The sequence below is a fragment of the Pelecanus crispus genome, chromosome 5, assembly GCF_030463565.1.
Source record: "Pelecanus crispus isolate bPelCri1 chromosome 5, bPelCri1.pri, whole genome shotgun sequence".
Taxonomy (NCBI): Eukaryota; Metazoa; Chordata; class Aves; order Pelecaniformes; family Pelecanidae; genus Pelecanus; species Pelecanus crispus.
The window spans coordinates 82,711,330-82,726,260 of NC_134647.1; positions in this window are offsets into that span (position 1 = coordinate 82,711,330).

Consider the following 14,931-nt stretch of genomic DNA (forward strand, 5'->3'; position numbering starts at 1 on the left):
CAGAGTGGTATGTGTCTCTGAAGTGGAAAAGCCCACCACAAACCCAAACCCAAATAAATCCCCGCTCCCCGTCACTGCTTTGGTCGAAATGTGCTCAGGTCTGTTTCTAAATACGATGTTATACGGGTCCAGGCAGATGGGGAAGGGCGAGACTCATCGGCCTGCCCCGGAAAACACAAAAGCTGTCCCTCTCGGATCCCCTTCTGAACCTTCCTTGATCTGTCAATCTCGCATAAATTAAAAACATCAAATTGCGTTCCAATTTGCGCAGCTTGTTATGAAGATAGTTCTTGTTCATGAAGGAACACTGAGGCAGTAAAGATTCGCATTTCTCAGCGTTCTTGTTAGTTCTTGAGCTTTTAAAGCCAGCGCTATTGCGTTACATCCAGGGCTGGCAGGCTCAGTAGGTCTTCATTGCCATTTGGGTGGGAACGGAAGACAAATTGTGGGTTGCTCAGGTAGCATTTCGAGGCTCTAATCTGCTGCTAAACCTGCTGCTCTCCAGTGCTGCAGAATGAGCTCCAGGTTCAGTAGCAATTTATCTTTTTCATAAATTTAGCAAGCGGGGGGGGGGGGGGGGGGGGGGGGAAGAGAAAAAAAAAAGAGTGTAGAAATCATTGTGCCGGTGGGGTAGTTTTCCTTTTTTAGAATTATTTTAAAAAGAAGCAATGCTGAGCAAGGATTTCTAACAGCAATTATTTGAGAGAGAACTTGCTTAAAAGTTTGCGGAGAGACAGACTACTGTATTTTTCCCAGAGGCAGTTATGGACTTTGTTTCTGAGTTTGCTTCCAAAAGACTGTACTTTGCGTAAGGAATTTTGGTGGTTTGTATGAAGGAAAGGTGTAGCGAAACCGAAGGGATGCGTTTTTATAGGAGCGTCTGATCATGAATGCATTTAGTAAAGTTACTTAAAAGCCTGCAAACAGTTTTTCAGATTCTTGGAGCTCATACACCAAATTCAGGCTAGATTCTTCTCTTCCAGTATTCATTTAGAATTATTTCAATAAATGTCGGCAGTTTAATGAGGACACATGGAAAATTAATGTTTTAAAAAGAAACTGAAAAACACATTGAGAGCTATTATATCAATCTGCTAAGGAGTCTTCCAGCAATAGAATACGGAGAGAAATTTTCTGCATCCAAGTATTATATGTTTTGTGGGAGTTACACAGTAAGGTGAGCTGTGAAATGTTTCAAATACTCAGAACACCTAATTCACTGAAGAGATGTATTTGAAAACAGCAAAAGAATATGAGTTGTTTGCTTATATACAGATTCTGCACAGAAAAATAAGCTTTTTGCTAGTTTCTCTGTATATACAGACATTGCAGCAAAAGACCTAAATCTGAAGATGATAATCAATTAAATACGAACAATGTTGTAGTTTTATTCACCTGTAGCATGTTGAATGCACACACTTGTTTGCATGCATTTTGATTTATTTCACGTACTTTGTCTCACTGGTATCAAAACTCCTGGGACAAAATAACACACAAGGGCCGTTTTCTCCAGAGAACTCGAATTGGTTTCAAAATATGAACTGATAGTTGGTGACGCTGATGTCCGAATAAGAAAACACGGGTGTTTTTTTTTTTTTTTCTCAGTTCTAAAAAAAGTATCCCAGTAAACCAATGTTGCACCGGCTTAGTCTCCTTGATCCATTTAGCTCCTCTCTCTAGCAATGGCCAGCAGTGGATGCTTAAAAGAGAGTAAGAAGACAACAAACATATAGTAATGCTTTTCTCGGTGTAACCTTCCAGCAAACGGTGGTACTTACTGGGCCAGAGGTTGTAACCGTGTGTTCAACAGTCTTCCATGATGCTTTCTTCCGTGAATTTCTCAAGTAACTTTTAACTCATCTGTATTTTGAGGAGGCACAACATCCACTGGCATGGAGTCCCACAGTTTAATTATGTCTTGTGTGAAAAACGTACTTCCTAGAAGTACAATTAGATTGCAAATTTGAGAAACGCTGTGTTCAATCCAAAACTGTAATTTTCCATTGAAAACCCTTTTTTTGAAAATTATAACCTTCATCTACTTCCAACAACCAGAATTGCTTTCACAAACTTAATAGAAAAAAACCTTTATCGATGTGTTTGGATACTGCAAATATGGTAATCAAGCCCATGGAACAGCTCAGTTTTGTTGAATCTCGTAACGCTGTTGATACCTTTTGAGGGCCCATGGTGACTCTACTTTCTGGTGCTCTGTTGACTCCTTCTGTTCTTCTGTTGACTCCAAAGGAGTCCATACCAGCAGGAGGTTTCGTAAATCAACTTTCGGAGTGCTGGTGTCTGTGCTTACCCCCTGGGTGTGTTCTAGGGCCTTGGCCGCCTGCTTGTCCGGACTAAGCAACTGCTGCGGTACACCGGCTCCAGCCAGGCAGCTGGGTTTCCTTACTGTGAAAACCCAAGCGCGAAGGTGGCTGGTACGTGCCATGTTTCAGGCCAGTATGGACTTGTGGCGGTACGGGGATGTGCTGCCTGATCCAGAGCTCCAGAAGCACTCCTGCCTTCCACAGTTCTGTAACGGCAGCTGTTTTACTTAGCGTATTTTCCATATTTCAGAAGAGAAATTTCATAATAGCTTGGATTGTGTGACGGTGGCCATTACATACATTTCTCCGAAGACAGAGACCCTGTGGCAAGACACCCTTGATACGGTGTCTTGAGACGGAGAGCTCAGTAGGTGTTACCTCAGCATGGCGAGGGGCATAGCGAGGGGAGGTGTTTGAGTCTTTGAAACGGAGTTCGTGTGTCTGTGGAGATAGGCTCAAAGTTGTCCACTGAACAGATGTGTGTGTTGAACCGTCCAGAATGGCATCAAGAGTCAGGCTTTTTGATGAACCATTGCACTTTGTTAGCAATTTTATCAATTTCCCAAGTAACTCCATTGATTACTTCCAATATGGATTAGGTAACATTTGGCAGTGTTGCATAATTTTCTAGTTTTATTCAGTTCTTCTGAAGTACCTCAGTATCCTCTCTAGACCTAACACAAGAAAGGTTGTCATTCACCAGTTTTATCACCTCTTTTGTTCCTGTCTTCTTTCAGAAGTTTAATAAGCACATTAATTCCCCCAGTTCCAACACAGTTCCTTAAAGTCATAATAGATTTTTTTTTTTACCACATTGAGCTGCAGCTGTTGATATTTTCAATTTTCTTCTCTTCAACGTTTTCTGTTCCACAAAAGAACATAATCTGTGCCCTCCTGACTGTTTTAACCTTGGACAAAGTGCATTCAAAAGACAATAAAAGGCTTTTCTGAAGTCCGGATGAATAATTCCTGCTCATTATCCTTAAGCCAGTGTATTGTCAACTCCTGCAAAGAATGCTGTGTGTTTGGTTATTATGACTGTTCCTAACAGACGACACGCTGCTCGGTTCTTGTGGTAGGGTATTCATTAGTGTAGTTTAGAACTTTATTTCCTTCCAAACAGTTTACCTGCTAAAGAGAAAACCTGCTGACGTGTGATTCCTGTTATTGCTGCTAGATACATCATTAAAGAGCGTAGCAGGAGATAATCCTCTAGTACTCTTGGCTGGTTATACGATTTCAAATTACCGTATAGTTGGTGTCTGGATTCCCCATGGCGCTGAAGTTAGCTCCCCTATAACTGCTCAAGGGCTCTAAGGCACGTTTGCACGGGGTGCAGGGATGCTGGCAGGTTGTAGAGGTACATGGGACGCTGCTAACGCAGCCCTGGCCCGGTGACCGACGGGAGCATAGCTTACCACTGGAAAGCTGCAAAACTCTTCCTCTAGGACTGCAAGTGTGTGGCCGCTGCGTCCTAGGATGCTGCGTTTAGGACGAGAGGAAATGGGCTCAAGCTGCACCAGGGGAGGTTTAGATTGGATATTAGGGAAAATTTCTTCACGGAAAGGGTGGTCAAGCATTGGAACAGGCTGCCCAGAGAGGTGGTGGAGTCCCCATCCCTGGAAGTGTTTGAAAAATGGGTAGATGGGGCACTTCGGGACATGGTTTAGTGTAGTCTACCCTTGATTGGTTTAGGTGGGCTTGGTAGTGTAGGTTAATGGTTGGACTGGATGATCTTAAAGGGCTTTTCCAACCTAAACCATTCTATGATTCTATGATTCTGTACTGCTGCGAATTTAATGGTGAGCTTGCGTTTGTTTACATAGGCTACACCTGGCCCCTAGTCAGGGACACGTTCAGTGTAACAGTCGATATTCTGTGCATCCAATATTCCTCATTTCCTGCTCCCATTCGTCAATTAGCTGATTCAGAGCAGTATTGCGAGAGAAGGCGTATGTGGGAACAGAGACATAGTCTCTGAAAAGGTTTCTTTCCTGAACAGCCGAAATACTCACTGGAACTCTATTTTGTTTGTGTTCTCATCAGAACTGTAGAAATGTCCAAAAAACCCCTCCGTTAAGGAAGCTTCAAAATAATTTTAGCTGTACTTTGCCATAAATATTTGAGTAAATTAAAAAATGGCAAGCAAATAACAGAAAAATTTTCTGAGAAACGCATCTGAAATCGCATAGATCTTACCAGAAACCACAGAATAACTAAAGAGTTATTTATATAAAGACTCTCTGGTCTGTGTTTCATTTCAGCTCTATGTTTTGCTTTTGGTTTTTTTTTTTTAAAAGGTGCAGTGTCACATTTCTAGTGTATGATAAACTGCTATTAAGTGGTTTTCTGAACAAGAGCTAGAGAGCAACAGCAGTTCTAAAATCTGAACATTATTCTCCTATTACCCTGAAATTTCTACTGGTATGATAACTTCCTCTTTTCATAGCTAACTTCCCCTAAAGTCAGTAAAAGCTAGAACATTTATACAGAATGACTACAGGTGCCATATGTTGATCTTATGTAAAAGTAGGGGAATCTGTAACAATTTCAGCGTTGTTAGCAGAGTTACTGTATACCAGTTCTGTAATATTCAATTATTATATTATAAATTAGTAGGGGTACTGAAGGTATTATTAAGGTATTCTATGAATGCCCTTATTTATTGTTATATATAAGAAGTTGGAGGCTCTTCTCATCTCTGATATTTACTTCCACTTTGCGATCCTGTTACATTTTGATATGGGTTAAATACAGTCTAACGTAAATGAGACTACAGCCCAACGTTACATTATCACAACTGAGGTAGAATCTCTGTACTATAAACAGTGATTAACATTAGTATTAGGGATATCAACAAAGTGAATGTCCTGCAAGTCAGCAATATGTGAACACACATACAAAGGGATGAAAAATGTCTAATTACCTCCTGGCTGGTAATGGTGATTGTAAGAAAGAAGAAATGGTGCAGTTCAGCAGCAGTCACTTAACGCTGATGTCAGCTTATTTAATGTATGTTAAAAAAAAAACAAACAAAAAACCAAAACCAAAAAGCATTCCCAAATATTTCTTACACTTGTTCATGGGTAAATGCTATCAAGGCCTTGCCTAAAACCTTGCATTTTATGCAGACAGAGATCAGAGTGATTGCATACTCATGGCTCAGCTGTCTTAAATAGCTTCCTTTGAAGTAGAGCAAAGTCAAGAATCTTAAATCTCAGTAAGTTTGTACTTTGACAGGTTAGGTTTAGAAAGTAAGCTCATGCATAAAAGTCAAAGCTTCCCTAGTTATGGCGGTGTTCTTCTACAGCGTACAGAGTTCTTTTTCTTCACAGGATATATTCTAGTGGTGACTCAGCAGTGCATTGATTTAAAAAATCTATGTCAGTACATTAGTCATGTCCCTGAGCATTATTATTTATTCACTTAAGGTTAATGCATGTATAAAGCAAAACTCACAGAATTTGAATAGCAATTAAAATTCATAGAGCTGTAGGTGGACTGAGCAAGAGCATCTTTGCCCTTTCAGTTCAGTTCTGATTCTCTGAATTTATAAACACTGAGAAGACATTAGCTTCTTCATCTAACTCTATGGTTTTGTTCAACAAAACCCCCTGGCTTTGCAGTGTTACCCGTGAGTAGTAATATCCAGGTTCTTTGTAAGAGCAGATTGAGAGGTATGTCTAGGGAATATCCTTCTGCCAGCTCATCTGTGCGTACACCGTGACATTCTTCAGTCAGGCATCTCCGCTGATGGTTGAGCAAGGGATTTTTAAAGTCTGTTGTCCATGCCGTGCTTCTGTACCAACGCTGTTGAGCTGCCATTCTTTCTGACGTGGTCTTGGCTATCTGCTTGTTCATCTGTCAGGGTTCAGGGAGCTTCCTTTGAATGAAGACATTGTTCTTGGAGAGTATTTTCATGTTTTTTTCCCACCTATTATCTTGTGTTCTGCTGTTAGCAATTCCCAAATGTACAGAGTAAGGAAGTAGTGTGTCTACACTGGGCTTAGTTCATGATAAGAATTGCCTAAAGTAGAAGCAGGCTGGGCGGTGTGCTTTAGGAAAGTCTGCAGTTAACTGAAACAGCTGGGGAAAAAAAACGGGCAGGGAAGAGTAACAGAAATGAAACCAAAAACTTCTTCAGTTGATTTCCTGCCATTTTAATTTTCAGTAACACTTGTATCAGATACTCAGTGAAACCTCATAAGCTTTTCCCTCAAATGTGTGATATGATGATGGATCTAATGGGAGAAAAAGAGTTTAGTGAAATCACCCTTTTCTCTTCTGTCCTCTTTATTTCTCTGCGTGATCAAGGTTATTCTTGCTTACTCAAAAAACTTCTCTAAAATATAGAGATAATCTGTTTAGTAGAGAATGACTAAAGATTGTGCAGAGAGTCCTTTTCCCTTCAAGAGGGGCTGGGAATCTGCATGCTCTTGGAGGATCCTGGGATCCCTCCTCTTGCTATGAACACCCACAGAATAGCAGGGTGCAGTGTTGGATGGTCCTGGGTCTGGAATTGGTTGGGCAGCGCACAGTACTGCAGTTTCGATGTTCTTTTGACAACCGTAGGGATTGGTTATCAGGATTTATGCATCATTCCTCCTGGAGTAATCCTCATGCTTAAGGTTTTTAACTATGTGTAATTTTGTCTTTTTTCCACCCTCAGAATACATATTATGCTGTTGAGGGCAGGTGAGCTGGCTTTCACTGACAATAAATTTAAAAAGAAAATTGGTCCTTCTAAGATGTCTAGACACTGAAATTCACCATGGAGTTAGATCATATATAATCCTGGAGTAGAGCTTGAGCCATGAAAATCAGTGAATTCTGTTGTAATTTAATAAAATAAGTAGTTTCAGCTGGCTCTGCCTGCAAGTAGACAGAAAACAGAAATAAGACGCTTAGAAGTCCACTCAGACTCTGTGAAATGGGCAGCAGAACTGAACCTTCCTCAGGTTAATGTATGCTTACAGCTTTTGGCAGCCAGCAGTTACAGACCCCTCAACTGGAGGTTGCCTGTGGACCGTCACATTTAATAGACACAGATAAATTTGTTCAGTCCCTTTTTAAAATCTCCTTGGATCTTTGTGAGCAAGAAAAAGGCAGAAACAAAGAAAGGAGAAAAGGTTTGTAAAATAAAATTCCCTGTAAAAGGGGTATTTGGGCTTTGGGAAGAGACTAATGGGATGTGTCTGAACTTATAAATACATCAGGGTTGGGGCATGGGGCTGGACACTGGCCCGTAGCAAACAATACTGTCTGTTATTAACGCATTCCCTGATCACCTTTTTCTTTTATGCCTGGGCATGATTCAGAGTTAGATGGTTTGGACATGGATGTGGCATTTCAGGACAGGAAGAGAGTCGTTGTGGTATGTGGAAAGGAGCTGTGCCTTGGGCTCACGGGAGCAGCTCATCTTCTTATTCAGTAGCACGGTTGTGTTCACGTTTGGCTCGGTGCTGTCTTGGGAACTGAGAGCAAAGGAACCATCTCCTGTTGGTTGGTTGCTGTATTCTGACAAACAGGTCTTTGTGTCTTCTGTGTAAGTTAACAGCTTTGCCGTACAGAAACACTTGGCTTTATCCTCCTTTTATTTTCTGATGCAGATAGTTGTCAAGACTCTATAAACTGACTAATGAAGAAGTGAAATGGGGAGGGTTATCCTATTGACTTGCCCTTCGTCCCACCGTGTGTCACACCTTCTTTTGCAAGGCTCTTCTCAAACCGTCACGTCATACTGATTCCCTCTGCTAACATAGCCCTGTCATATCCTCTATAAGGACAAAATAGGGAAAACTCCTCAGAAGTCTAAACTAGTGCTTAACTTCCAAGTAGTCTGGCACCCCAAGGGCTGCAGTGCATTTAGATACTAGCCAAAAATGTATAGGTTTAACCAGCACGGCACTGATAATGGCATTTAAAGGCTGTAGCATCTTCCTGTTAGGGTTTTCTAACAACAGTGGCATTACCAACATTTCCCTTCTGAGATACGAAGATCTCTTTCAGTAGGCAGAAATACTGAGAAGAAAATTATGTGGCTGTTCAGAAAGCACTGCATGTGTTTCCTGCAAAATCGTCAAAAAATTAAGATTTTGTGAACGTGTCTCATTGCACGTGAATTCATTTTTAATGCATACTGTTTCTCAACGCCATTCTGGAAGGAGTAGTTTACTTTTAAACACGGATGAAAGCATACAAGGAGTGCAAGTGAATATTGAGAAAATTCCACGGGTGATCTTTCCGGCAAGTCAGAACGCTATGGCCAAATTCCAGTAGAGTTAGCGATGTTCTGTCTAGCAAAATGCTTCCTGCAGCTTCAGCTGGGTCCTGTAATCTGTTCTAGATGCTGTATAGTGCTTTGAAGACAATTCAGCGAGTGCTGTTTCACCTCCGAGACGGCTGCATGGCAGTCGTGGGTACAATAGTCCATGTATATGCCACAAAGCATGCCCTGAGATCAAAGATGCTATCAATTTCTGTTTAAATATGGGTACAGAAAGCAAACGCTTGTTATTTTGTAAGGCTGTAATAATCCTGAAAGTTTTGATTTAAAAAATGTTGAGAAGAACTAAAGATATTTATCTGGAAACCTATCAAAATTGTATTACTTGCAGAAAAATAATACCAGGTATCTCATAGACCTCATTGAAATGATGACATAGTAATTTTCTAGCTGCCTTTTTTGTTTTCTATTTATATTTTATAGAACAGAAACAGAAGTTTTAAAACATACTTCACTTTAAAGGATTCAATTGCTCTGTTTGGTTTTTTTGTTTTTTTCCCCTTACTGAGATTATCAAGCCCGGTGTGTAAAGCCCTGGGTGGCCGAGCCGGGCCCACCCGTGTGAGGGATGGGTGCTGCTGAGGACTGGAATGCTAATAGGAACCAAAGCTTTTCATGGATGAAGAATTTGAAGGTCCAAGGTTCTGTTCCCAGCCCCTAGTGAGCAAAAAGAGAGATTTATTAAATTGGTGCTGTTGTCTGAAGGAAAATGCACTTCTGTAATGCTCAGCAGTGAACAAACCCAAATGTAAGTATGAAAAAGCGCAGCTGTGTCCCGGGTGTCGTGAAGATCAGTGCTCTTGCCTCTCATGCGGTAACCCTGGCTTGTACAAATAAATAAACCACTAAACAAAATGTGGTTTAGTCTTGGCTACCATTTTCCTGAAATGACAAAATGCCAATTTTGTAAGTTTTGATATGGATGATTGAGATTTCTACATGTACGTGAGAAGCAAGACTGTAAAAGCTACTTTGAATGTTTACAATAGTTTACAAGGTTTACAATAACTTTGTAAAAGTAGTAGGAGACAGGAAAGGAGAGCTGCAGGGAGGAAGAGAGAGGGGGGAAAAAAGTGGAGCTGTAAGTACCGAGCCATAGTCAGCCGTGAGGTATTAGGGATTGCTGCCTCTTTGCTCCTAACTTGTCACTTGAATATAATAAAAGACAGACACCTAGAATACAGACAATCCAAAGCACTTTTTAGTAAATCTAGTATTTATGCACGGGACACCGGCAGCCGTGCTTGTGTGCCCATCCTCAGCATGGTCATTCTGTCACCTCGGGAATAGTGCTTGCTGTGCGAGGGTTGATATCCTTGAGAATTAACACAATCCTGAACTGGTTCATGTTCTCTGTAGTGGAAGTGGTCTCTCCTGTGGGACAAATAGGCTGCTGTAGTCCATATAGCTTATGATTTTCCAGGACCCCAGGCTCAGCAAGTGTGCTGGACAACCACAGCCATCCACGGTGTTTTGAAAGAAGTCATTTGTATTCCGCCTTTCCTTCCTCCGTTCCCACCAGCGGTTTGACTGAGCTGTGATTGATGTACCACTTTGCAGAGTTCTAGCGTTAGCACAATGCTCAGAAAAATCCATATATGCAATAGTTAGCAACTCAGGAGAGGCCATGTGTTTTGATTAGGGAAGAGTGGTGTACACTGAAAGTTCTCGGAAAACTAGGCACAGAAAATTGGGAGCCAACACAAACACTGAGATAAATGTAGAATATTTCTTGAATCTTGTGGAAGATAAAAACTGGAGAGAGTCTAAACAACTGTGTTCATAATGTAACTGTGGCTTGCGTGGTGGTACTTAAAGGTTAACCATTTCAATGCTTGTGATTCTTCACCCTGTAATCCATTATCCTTTACCCCATTTTCATGTATCACCGAAACAGGCATTGAATCCTATTCTCCGAGGTAGAAAGCTGGGGTCTCGGACTAATGACGAGTGATTTTTCAGTTACTGCAGCAGTTGAGGAGACGGTGGAAAATGGTTGGGCTTTGTGTTGCTTTGCAGTCGTGCAGCGGAACGTCTGATACCACGGGCGATGGCAGCGGAAGAGAACAAAGCTCTTGCAGCACAGCAAGCGGTTCTCACATCAAACTGATCAATGACTTAGCCTGCACAAGAGGCTCACATTTCAGCTTCCAAATGCAAAGTATTCTAAAAAAAATAACTGTACGCATCACGTCACATTACACTCATTCTTTTATAGTCACGTTTTATGACCAAAGGAAACAAGGTCGTTCCTAATTTACGAGACGACTGGAATTTTGCAGTTTTGCGGGGTTTGGTGGGCTGACAACAGGAGTATCAATGATGAAGACTCAGGTGATGCCACATCAGAAGCCTTCTGTTTACTGACACTCTCAATACAGTCTGTAACCTATATTTTTAAAATGTCTTCTCAGCAGTTTAAGGCTGGATTTTTTATTGTCTCCAGCACATAATCCTTGTGTGCAGTCGTAATCCTGTTTACAGTATCAAAATTAAAACCTGTAGACATGACTTCTTATCTCACATGAGAAAAATATGAAATGTGTGAGGAGCGGGCATGAACGAATAGCTTAGAAGCAAAGATTTCATTTCCAGAGAAGAAGGTTTCTGTCCACAAGAAGGTCAATGCAGGCATTTTTCTTTCTAGCTTGAATTACGGGGAATCCACCAATTAAGAATCGCAAAGTCAGTGAGTCTTTAAAGGACTGTGTAGCGATGTGATTGAGAAGAACAAAATTCACAGGCAAAGCTGGTGAAGTTTTACATAAGCTTTTAGCTCTAATTAATAAAAAAGGGCCAAGATTTTGGTTAATGAAGGCATGTACATAGCTTTTGAGACTTGATGTTAATTTTACCGGGCGATTTAACTAACTCATTAGTAAATGACAGAGAAATTTAATAAAAGATTTCTACTAAATCTTGTAATTTGTTTCTGTAGCTTGGCTAAGAGTGATGCAGAAAGTGAAGGAACGATTTGCACAAGGGCAAATACTAACTTTGGACACACAACTTGTGCCGGAGCTCCTGGAAGGTGTTTTCAATCGAAAAGGTCATTTAAAAAACACGCACAAACTCATCTCAAGGATGACAAAACAAGAAAAGGAAATTTCAATCCCAGCTACTGTGAAGGTCCTGAAGGTAGGACCCCCACCTAACAGCAAAGAGCATACAGCATTCTGAAAGCAAAATCACTATATTCTTCAGGTCTGTTGAAACCTGAATGTCTACAGAGGAAAAGTTTTAATTCCTTTCTGTGATATCAGCATGTCTTAAAACTGAAATGACTAAAACTACAGCCAATTACGCAGTTCACCCAAGATGCTTATGTGGATTTCATGAAAGCTTAAGTTCCAGACTATCTGGTATACACTTTTCTGTTATTTAAAAGGGAAAAAACCTCATCAGTCAGATAATATAGTACAGAATATAGTATTCAAGATCCAGATACATAAATATAGTCCTCTTGCATCCAAACTGTTCATGTATCAGTCCCTCATACACTGACAGTAACCGAGAATATTGATACTTTGGTTGTCAACAGAGAAAAACTGTTGAAATTGTGTCGTCGTCACTGCTGGAGCTCAAGGTGAACTTCTTTAATCATGGGAAAGTATTTTGCTGGATGATTTCTGTGAACCATCACTTAGTATCATGAGTTGTAGTAATGTCTTTCCTAAGCAAACAAGGCATCATAATTTTGGTGTTCACAGTGAGCACAAACACTTCAATTTTCACCTGGAAACCCAGTACGCCCTTGTTACCAAAACCATCAGGGACGCGACGTGTGCTCTGTGACACATGGCTTAGGGGTGAAACTGTCTTTTTCAGCATCTTGATTGTGAGAGAGAGGTAGGAAATGCTGTAAATAAGCAGAGCTTACATTTTCAAATGTAGCTTGGGAGGAGAAAATTATGAAGTATTTAGTATTTCCAGCAAAACCATGTGAAAAAAATCTGGCTGCTTTTCTCTCCTCAAAATTTTAATCCAGCTTGAGAGTCCTGGAGATAGTGCCTCAGAAGTGAACTGTCTTTTTTCAAAGATCTGACTATACCATATCTGGAATTTTATTTTATTTTAATGCAGAAATATTTACGACTATACAGTTCTTTTCTGTGTTTTACTGCCTTCTGCCCTGACCAAGCGAAAATTCTGTTCCAAGGTTTTATCTTGCATTGGCGTGTTCCTAGCCAAGGTTCAGATCTCCTGGTGTTGAACGTATTACCCACTACATGTTGACTTTTAAAAAGCACCAAGATGTTAAACCATAAAAGTAAAACCAGTATTTTTTACAGGAAACTGGAAAAAATGGATACATCTTAGCCAATTTGTCAAAGCACTGGTGGTGTTAAGGCAATGAGAAAGCACTAAGGTCCATCCTTGTTAGCCCTGGAAATCAGTTTTAAATGTATAACTAGAATAAAATGATTTAAAATCTATATAAAAAAAGATGGTTTGACAGAAATAGGAAGATGCTGAAGAAAATATCACAGAGGTCAAAAGTGGGAACTGAAGAAACTGCATTTCAAAGATGCTGCTTTTTGGTTGACTTTTTGCTTTTGATGGCCTAGCAAATTATTGTTTGTTTGTTTTCTTATGAATATAACACATACCCAGTCTGTCACAAATAAGGAGAAAAGTGGTTCCAGATGGAACCCACCTCAGCCAGTGCTTAGGGAAAATATTTGTCTTTTTTTTTGGGCCAGATGGGATGCCGTAGGGCTATTTGCAAGAATTAGGTGGTTTTTTTCTTTAATGTAACATATCATGCAGGAAAATAAAAGGGGTGAAAATACATTCTGTAGCTTGAGAACATGGTTGCTGTAGGGAAACGCCTGCTGCCCGTGTTCTTACTTCTCATAAGCTTTCTTGCAGTCGAAGGGGAAGGAAAGGGTCAAAGGAGCAAGGAGAGCAGAAATATTAATGCATGACTTCAGCAGTGCACCCTCAGCAGCGACAAGAAAACCTGCCTAATGGAGAGGCAGTAACAGATAATTTTAAAGACGCGGGCTTTGTCACTAGAAATAAATCCCAATAAACCAATAATTAGCTTGTTGCAGCTTCTTGCCTATTTTAGACTGTTTAGGAAACAGACTTGTGCAGATCTTAAATCTGAGGCAAGGGATGACCACTTGAGGCTGCAGACTGCTAATACTACTTTTCTAAATTATCTCCATTGGGAGCTCTTTCTTTTACTACCACGTGCACGTTTTACAGATAATACAAAACATTTCCTGAAGGGCACTTAAACAAAACCCCGCTTGAATTTACACCATGTTTTCCTGGAAGAATTTAAGTGGAGTTTTAAAATGAAGGGCTACACTTTAGCTCTGGAGTAACTTAATTAAATGACAGTCACTTTGCAAATGGTTTTTGCTCATTGTAGTCAAATAATCAAAATCAGTTTAAAGGCAAAGCATGACTTGCATGATTTGCACAAGAGGTACATCCCAGTTCTTTTGGTGTGGATAACCTTTGCTCACGTTGTTAAGCTCTGCTCCGGACTCTTGAGATTTTTGATTCATTGTTCAGCGTACTAAGGATGCAGATGAGTTACTTCATGAGGGAAACTCAGTAGATAAAGTTAGTGACATGCACTTTTTTTCATCTGTAGTATGATGAATTAAAAATATTCTGATGAATTGAAAATATTGAACTTATCACTGGAGATTTTGTTAAAAAGAAACATTTTGGAATGCTTCCTTTTAATCAATTGTTAATAAGTTAAAGAGACAAGCCCCTAGGCTGCAAATGACTTTTTGATCCGCAGAAAGCTTGTCAATCAAGTCACTTTACCTAAATTCAATGGTTTATTAGCAAAATGAATGGATATTTTGGGTGGAACAACAAATTCTTATTTCAAACGGTTTAGAATAACTGCCAGCTTAGACGCTTTAATTCTTTTGAAAACATAGAGACTTGAAAAATACTTACTTTGTTGTTTTAACAGGACTGGATATAGCCATGGTCTAAAAGTAAAACAGCCTATGGGAATGATCTAGAGCCTGGGAAAGCAGTCTACAAAACCATACTTAACTGGGGACGTTCAAGCAATCTTGTTTTATTATGAAATCTGAAATTCTGACTGTTTTGCTGCTGGCAGTCTTTCATGTTTGTTTATTAAGACACATGTCTGAGTTGTACGGAAGAAGCTGTTTGCAGTTCTTGTGTGGTTTTGATGCTTCAGAACTCATGGTTATGGTTTTGTCAGCGATACAAATGGCCAAATTCTTCTTTTAGCACACCGTTTTCTCTAACTCTGTCAGCTGGTTTCATAAATTATATGACCGCTTCCTAAAAATTTTACATGGCTTATGTACATACATG